This window comes from Pseudoliparis swirei, chromosome 6 (assembly GCF_029220125.1).
Source record: "Pseudoliparis swirei isolate HS2019 ecotype Mariana Trench chromosome 6, NWPU_hadal_v1, whole genome shotgun sequence".
NCBI classification, from domain to species: domain Eukaryota; kingdom Metazoa; phylum Chordata; class Actinopteri; order Perciformes; family Liparidae; genus Pseudoliparis; species Pseudoliparis swirei.
Genome location: NC_079393.1, coordinates 3,141,770 through 3,150,553, shown reverse-complemented (window position 1 = coordinate 3,150,553; position 8,784 = coordinate 3,141,770).

Genomic DNA, 8,784 nt, shown 5'->3' with positions numbered 1-8,784 from the left:
ATGGTCAAGCCACTTCTGAACTCAAGACAATGGAAGAAGCGTCTGACTTGGGCTATGGAAAAGAAGCACTGGACAGTTGCAGAGTGGTCCAAAGTCCTCTTTTCAGACGAAAGCAAGTGTTGTATTTCATTTGGAAGTCAAGGCGCCAGAGTCTGGAGAAAGGCTGGAGGCGCAAAATCCAAGTTGCTTGAAATCCAGTGTGAAGTTCCCACAGTCAGTGATGGTTTGGGGAGCCATGTCAGCTGCTGGTGTTGGTCCACTGTGTTTCATCAAGTCCAGAGTAAATGCAGCTGTGTACCAAGAGATTTTAGAGCACTACATGCTTCCGTCTGCTGAAAAGCTCTATGGAGATGAGGATTTCATTTTCCAGCATGATCTGGCACCTGCCCACAGTGCCAAAACCACCAGTAACTGATGTACTGACCATGGCATTACTGTCCTCGATTGGCCTGCCAATTCCCCTGACCTGAACCCCATAGAGAATTTGTGGGGTATTATGAAGAAGAAGCTGAAAGACACCAGACCCAACAATGCAAATGAGCTAAAGGCCGCTATTGAAGCATCCTGGGCATCCATAAACCCTCAGCAATGCCACAGGCTGATTGCCTCCATGCCACGCCACATTGATGCAGTAATCCGTGCAAAAGGATTCCCAACCAAGTACTGAGTGCATTAATGGACATTTTCAAATGTTTGATTTTGTTTTGCTGTTATAAATCTTTTTTTTTACTTGGTCTGAGGAAATATTCAAATTTTATGAGATAGGATTTTAGAGTTTTCTTAAGCTGTAAGCCATAATCAGCAATATTAAAAGAATAAAAGGCTTGCAATATTTCAGTTGATTTGTAATGAATCCAGAATGCATGACATTTTTGTTTTTTTAATTGCATTACAGAAAATAAAGAACTTTATCACAATATTCTAATTTTCTGAGACAGTCCTGTAGTTTCAACAAAAGTACATGTATTTGTCGGGAGATCCAGACGTTGAAATCAAACATGTTGCAGCCTACATGTGAGGTCCAAGCGAAGGGAACATCAAAGTCAGGAAATAACCGTTGATCCCGTTAGAAAACCCGCGGGCGGCGGGATGAACCGGTGCAGGCTGACGTCACCGGGTTGTTCGGTGTTTCCCGCCCGGCTAGATAACTAACTCCGCCCGTCTCCGCGATGAATTAGTGCTCCGTCACACCGACTTGTCGTCCATCTTGGATAACCGACGATTTTACTATGTAAAAAAACAATTTAATTTTTACCTTTAAAAATAGATGTTTTAAATTATTTTGGTGGCATGAATATATGTGTATGAGTTCAGAACTCCAACAACACTGAAAAACAAAACTTGTTTTACTGTGCCAATTAAGGAATTTTTCGAAGTAAAGGTTCTATTGTAGTCAATGGGATATCATAATTCACCCTTGTTCCTGGTGTAGTTCTTGACACAGTTATTAATGTAATGAGTCACACACATCAGTGTGACTGTTCCGGGATCGCGGTCCCTTTAAGTGTTGTGTTGCTGTTGTGACGTCGAGCCCCATGCGGGTTTGGTATCTGGGCAGCGCCATCTTGGGTTCATTCGTTTTGTTATACGAAATAAACGAGACACACACTTGTGTGCTCAACTTGAGGAATTGTGTTTTGCAACTTCCACACTATATTCTTACTGAGAAATATGTAATAGACTTAGACTTTCTTTATTGTCATTGTTACAGAGAACACGTTCAAAGAACAACGAAATTGAGTAGCAGTCCCCTAGGTGCACTTCAATGTAAAAAAAAATAAGAATACAACTAAAAAATAAGAATAAAAAACAAAATATGTACAGAATTATAACAGAAGTGAGTAAGAGGCATGTCAGTATTGTATACATGGTATACGAAGAATAGAAAAAAGACAACCTTATTTAAAGTGACTCGGCATTTAAAATATGTGCGAACAGTTGTAGTAAAATTCCAAGTGTACATTTGGGCATAAGGGCACATTTTTCCTTAGTGGGCATATGTTGTAATTGTTTTCACTTTTTCAATATTGCACATTTGTTCTGTATTGCACATGGTGTATTGCACATTATTTTGACAGATGCAGAGAGGTTTCAGGGCCTGTTGAGCACAGTTATTGCTCTCGGATAAAAACTGTCCTTCAGTCTATTTGTTTTTGTGTTCATCGCTCTGTATCGTCTGCCTGAGCGCATGAGTTGAAAGTGGCAGTGTCCTGGGTGGGAGGGGTCTTTCAGGATGCTATGGGCTTTCTTCAGGCAGCGGGTGTTGTAGAGTTCAGTCAGGGCGGGGAGGGGGCATCCAATTATTTTCTGAGCGGTGTTCACGACCCTCTGGAGCGCCTTCCTCTCTGCAGCTGTGCAGCTCCAGAACCACACACAGATGCAGTATGTCAGGATGCTCTCAATAGAGCACCGACAGAATGACACTAGCAGCCCCTGTGTGAGGTGATTTTTCCTGAGGACTCTCAGGAAGTACAGTCTCTGGTGTGCCTTCTTGATGGTGGCTGAGGTGTTGGTGCTCCAGGTAAGGTGTTCTTCGAGGTGTACGCCCAGGAATCGGAAGTTGGAGGCTCTCTCCACATTGTCTCCACTGATGACCAGGGGCTGAAAGTCTGTTTTTTTCCTCCTGAAATCGACAATCAGCTCCTTGGTTTTGGAGGTGTTCAGGGCCAGGTTGTTCTCTGTGCACCACCCTGCCAGCCTCTCCACCTCGTTCCGGTGCGCCGACTCATCTCCTCCTGAGATGAGCCCGACTATGGTGGTGTCGTCCGCGAACTTGATGACCGAGTTGCTGGAGTGTGCGGGGGTGCAGTCGTGTGTGTAGAGGGAGTAGAGTAGAGGACTCAGCACGCAGCCCTGTGGAGAGCCGATGCTGAGGTTTAGGTTTGAGGAGGTGTGGCAACCCATCCTCACCCTCTGGGGACGGTCAGACAAAAAGTCCATTATCCATTTGCATATTGAGCTTGATAGTCCCAGATCTAATAGTTTGGACACCAGTCTCTCAGGAATGATGGTGTTAAATGCCGAGCTGTAGTCCACAAAGAGCAGCCTCGCGTAGCTCCCCCTCTGTTCCAAGTGGCTCAGAGTGGAGTGCAGAGCTGTGGCGATGGCGTCCTCCGTGGACCTGTTTGTTCTGTAGGCGAACTGGTGAGGGTCAAACCCGGGAGGTAGAGCTGAGGTGATGTGTATCTTGATCAGTTTCTCAAAGCACTTTGTGATGATGGGTGTGAGTGCTACTGGGCGTGTCGTTAAGGCAGGTGATGGAGTTCTTTTCGGCACGGAATGATTGTGGAAGTCTTCATGCATGGTGGGACGACAGCCTGAGAGAGTGATTGGTTGTAGATCTTGGTAAAGACCCCAGCCAGCTGGTCTGCACATTCTCTCAGTACTTGTCCTGGAACACCGTCTGGGCCTGTGGCCTTCCTCGGGTTCACCGTTCTCAGCATGCGCCTCACCTCGTGCTCCTCGACGATGAGAGTGTGGCTGCTGTGAGGTGCAGGCGGGGTGGGGGGGCTGGGGGGTTGTTGAGGGGGTGTTGATGTGGCTGCAGGACGCTCTCTGTCGAAGCGAGCGAAGAAGCTGTTTAGCTCCTCCGCTCTGGGCGTCACCGTCAGCTGTTGATTTGCTGGGTCTGAAGTTTGTGATATGCTGTATTCCCTGCCATACTTTTCTGGTGTTATTGCTCCGTAGGTAGTCCTCGATCTTGCTTTTATAATCCGCCTTGGCCTCTCTAATTCCTCTCTTTAGTTTGGCCCTGGCGGCACTGTAACGCTCCTGGTCACCTTCCTTGAAGGCTGTGTCTCTCTCCTTGAGTAGGCCTTTCACTTCTCTGGTCATCCAGGGCTTCCGGTTTGGGTAGACACGGATACGCTTGTCCTCTGTGACTGTGTCTATGCAGTGTGTGATGTAGCATAGGACCGCTGCTGTGTGCTGTTCCAGGTCCCTGTCTTCAAAGACCGACCAGTCTGTCTTCGCAAAGCAGTCCTGTAGCCGTTCCATGGCGCCCTCTGGCCAAGTTTTCACTGTTTTGTTGATTTTGGGGGCGCTTTTCCTGATTGGTGTGTATGCCGGTGTTAGGATCAGGGACATGTGATCAGACTGATCCAAATGGGGCAGCTGTCTGGCTCTGTAGCCATTTTTGATGTTTGTGTACACCTTGTCCAGTGTATTTTTCCCCTTGTGGCACACTTCACGTGCTGGTATAACTTAGGGAGCACTGTCTTTAGATTAGTCTGATTAAAATCCCCCCCTATGATGTGGACAGCGTCAGGGTATCTGCTTTGTTGTGCGCTGATGGAGCCGTGTAACAAAGCTAGCGCCGAGCTAGCATTAGCATCAGGGGCTATGTAAACAGATGTTATCAAGACGGCTGAGTGCTCTCTGGCCAGGTGAAAGGGTCGGCATTTGACTGTGATATACTCCAGATCTTTGGAGCAGTGGCTGCTTACCAATTTGGAGTCTGAAGACCAGTCGTTGTTAATGTAGATTAATAATCCACCGCGTGTTTTCCCTGTAGCCATAGCGTCTCTGTCTTGTCTGTGCATTGTGTAGCCTTGTAGCTCGATGCTAGCGTCCGGTATGCCAGCAGTTAGCCAACTCTCTGTTATGATCAGCACACAGCTGTTCACCGTCTTCGTTTCAACACGGAGCCTTAATTCATCCATCTTGTTTGCTAGCGACCTCACGTTAGCCAGGAATAGGCTCGGTATCGCTGGTCTGTGTGGGTCTCGCTTCAGTCTGTTTAGCGGACCACCCTGTCTCCACGGCGCTTCCTTCGCGCCGTCTTTTGATGGTAGGTAACGTTAGCCATTGTGAGCCGGGGTCGCGCCAGTGCTGAGGGAATGTTTTCCCGGCTTGTAAACTCCGCCGAAATTGTCTGCTCGCATTTCAGACCTATTTCCAACAGGTCCTGTCGGCTAAAACTAACCTTCGCCCAGCAGGTTACTGTTTGGGCTAATAAAAAAACACACAAATAAACAAAAAAAAATGCACCTAAACGGGACCGACGAGACTTCGCGACTGAGCGCGCCGCCATCTTAGAGGTATAATTGAATGTGCCATAAAATAATTCCAATCAATTTGTATTCAGCACGTCTCTGACTCCACACATACTAATACAGCAAATATTTGTACTGCACAAATTAAGAGAATTTCCAAAGTAAAAGTCCTACATTTGGATGATTAAAAAACGTATTTTTTATAATTTGAGGTCATTTTAAATAATTGTCAGAAATACACATACATATCATTCAGTCATCAGATAAAATGACATTCTTTGTCTTTCCATTCACGACTTGAATCAACGAACACACACACTTAACACACAATTAAGTTGTATTTTCTCTTTAACTATTCGAAAGTCACATGTTGTATGCTTAAAGGGTACCTGTAGTCAAAAACAACAACGTGCTACATCCATTAGGCGCATCAAATAAATCATATTTTCCCTGCCGCTATTGTCAACAAGTCACGCATAGCCCGAGGCTTTACATTTCTTTGTCAACATTCCGAGTCCGTGAACGCTTCAGGGCGCAGACATCTTGCCAGTTATTTACTCATGTCAAAGGTCACTATGACGTAGAGTCGTTGAAAGGAATTCAGCCAATCCGGAGCCACTTCTACACGCGTTGCTTCTTGGGATAGATCGGTGGCCTCAAGAATTACACAATCTATATCAGGGGTGCTCAATACGTCGATCGCGGCGACCTGCCAGTCGATCGCGGCGTAGTATGGTAGATCGCATGACATTAAAAAAAATGGGCCCGCCCCCCTGTCACTTTCTCTATTGCGCCACATTACAGCAGAAGCACGTCATTTCTGTCTCTACGTGTTGCGTTGACAGTCCTCTGCCCGCCGTCTCGTGCGCCGCGGAGCTCCCGACACCGGTTTGCGCGCATCGGGACGGACGGAGCAAAGAAAAAGTCGGCCGAACATTGCATCAATGAAAGACATCTCCAGCGCTGGCTTATGCGCGATGTAGCTATCAAGCTCACGCTTTTGTGTAAAGCAGATTAGGTCTAATGACACTATATCATCGGACATAAGTTTGTGTTCTTTACAACAAATGCACTCTATGTCTGTTTTTTGTGGCACACATTTCCCACAACTGCACCAAACGTCCGCCGACTTGCGTGCACGGTCCGCACGGTGAAGCATCTGGACCGGCGGTCCTTCGGCATCAACTTCATCAGAATCATCGCTATCGCTGTCACAATTAACTAAATGGGGATAGTCTGCTTTTAATGGTTCATACAAGTATCCAGTTGCTGAATCTGACAATCTTTCATCGTCCATATTTCGCCCGTTTTCTATATTATTATCAAGTTCTCAGCATTTGTTTGCGAGCGCTCGACGTTGTTTATATTGGTATCTGAACACATCCGCTGTGGTTGGCTGTCGATCTATCAACGATGTGACGTCACACCACCTGCGCCATATTCAAGCTCCAGTGCAATGAAGCTTGTTGGAGTTGAGGGACTTTGAACAGCCTAAACTACGTATTGTTATTGAATACTGGACCGTCATGCATGAATAACCTTTAGAAACACATTATCTTTTGATCTGGCTACACATTCGAGATCACAACAGGTACCCTTAAATGTGAATATAATTCATCTACTTTACATATATGCAAGTATACGATATATCAACATCTTGTTTTGAAAACCGGATTTTGTGTCAGCTGCTCCCAGAAATAAGGAGGCGACGAAAGAGCTCCTCTCCCCTCCTTACATTTAGCTTCTGCTAAGGAGAGAGCCCATGATTCTTGACAAACCGAACGGAGGGTCAGTAGTGGGCCGTGGTGTGGCGCGTGGCGGGCAGGCTCCTTTTTATCAACGGCAGCATTTTGATTTCCTTTTTCTGTGTGACACGGGGCGGGAGGTGTAGTTCCTGCGTCGAGGAAAGACGCCCGGAGAGCATGGTCCGCGTTGTGACGACGGAATGGCGCGCTTTACCGCACATACGCGGTGCGGCCTATGTGCTGGCTGTGGCTTTTTCGACCATGGGGGCCTTGGGCATCGTCCGCCAGCTCCTGACCCCTGCCTCTGCTCCGCTGCGCATCGTTCCCCCAGCGGATTCGCGATTCCGAGACCGACAATCATCGGCTCGCTACCACGCGCCGACCGCTATTGCCGGTGCCGCGCCACCAAGACTTTGACTTTTCTCTGGCGGGCGAAGGTGTTTTCAAAGTGCAAAACGCCAGACGACATTCCGCCTGATGGATTCTGTGCTACGGACCTGCCGTTCGTGTTTGTGTACCTGGACGACATATACGGCCGCCAGCGCTTCTGACTTCTCGGGCGCGCCCGCGTCCGGTCGGCCGCACACCTGCACGGGGGCTCTGTGGTTTTCTATCACGCTTTTTCGCCTATCACCAGTCCGCATCATGAGGCTGCCCATGAGGCTTTGAGCAAGACCCCGTCAGGCGTCGACTGGACGGTTGAACGGCCGGACTTTGAGTGACTGAAAGGGAAGTGCGCGAGGCGGCTTTTTGTTGGCGCGGTACCCACCAGGGGGCTTGCTCACTACTAACATCATACACGGACTACGCGGGTCGGCGCGGTGCGCTGACAGCGGGGTGAGGGATGGCACCAGGCTTTTTCAACCCGCTTTCGCCGCCCAGGCCACGCCCACGAACAGTGGGTGGAGGGCGCTTTTTTTTTTTGTGTCTTGCCAGCCGCGTACTTACTTGCTGGAACTTGCTGACAGCGTGGAGGGCGAACTCATGGCGCTTATACCTGTCGCTCGAAGCCCGCTCACCTTCGCCGGCGGTGGCGCACGTCGACAGCTCGTGCTCTTCACAGCTGGCGTATGAGCCCAGGTCGTTTAAACAGCGGCAGCATGTGTGGCAGAAGTCTCCTCTGGTGGCTGATTGCCTCTCATCGTCGTCATCGGGGCCGTCCAGTTGGGCCTGGAGCGGCTGGCGCATGGCGGCGGACCAGGTGTGCTCCCCTGCAGGCTCTGCTCTGAGTTGGGAGGCTGGAATTTGGAGAGCGGCGGACGCCGCTGCTGTGACGCTTGCTGCTGCTGCGCGGCTCGCCGCACGGGCCTGTGACCTCGCCCGCCCGCGCTGCCTGGAGCCCGGTTGGGTCAGGCAGAGGCCCTGCTCAGCTATCGCACTCGGGCGCCGGTCAGTGCGCTTCTTCGTCTTCGTCTGGCATGGACTTAAGACGTGAGGGACTTGGGCAGTGCGTGTCAACGTCAGCAGCACACCGCCACACGTAAAGCCCCTTTGGCGCTTTCCTGGTGCGGAGAACACGGGCACCTGGTGGGTGGCGGCAAGGCGAGCACACATCTCGTCTCGGGGTGAGGCTGCTCATTTGGACTTTGGGCCAACTGTGGTGGTGCTCATAGAAGGGAGAGCCGCCCCAGCTTTGACTCTCCTGTCACGGGTGTTGACTCGTTGTCCCGGTCCCCTCTCTACGACCGAAGGAGAAGGAGTCTTTACCAAACTCCAGTTATTAGGAGGTGGCTCTGCGACGTGTGTCTCCCCGCCACGCAGATTTTGTTTTGGGGGCGTGTGTGGTGACATACATAATTCACCTTTAGAATTAGTGTTGCCACTGGACTGAAAGTATTAACACAGAGGGAGAGGTCATTCATTCCAACTTTCGCTACTGCTAGGCAGTTGTGTTGTTGGTCTCTCTGCTGTATGGGATGATAAAGATTGGAATTCGATCCTGAATACTCCGCCTCCGACTCCGTATCTCCGGTACTACAGTCACGTGGATCTTTCCGCTCTCTTCGCAATACCGGAAGTCGTGTCACGCGGATCTAGGATGAAAG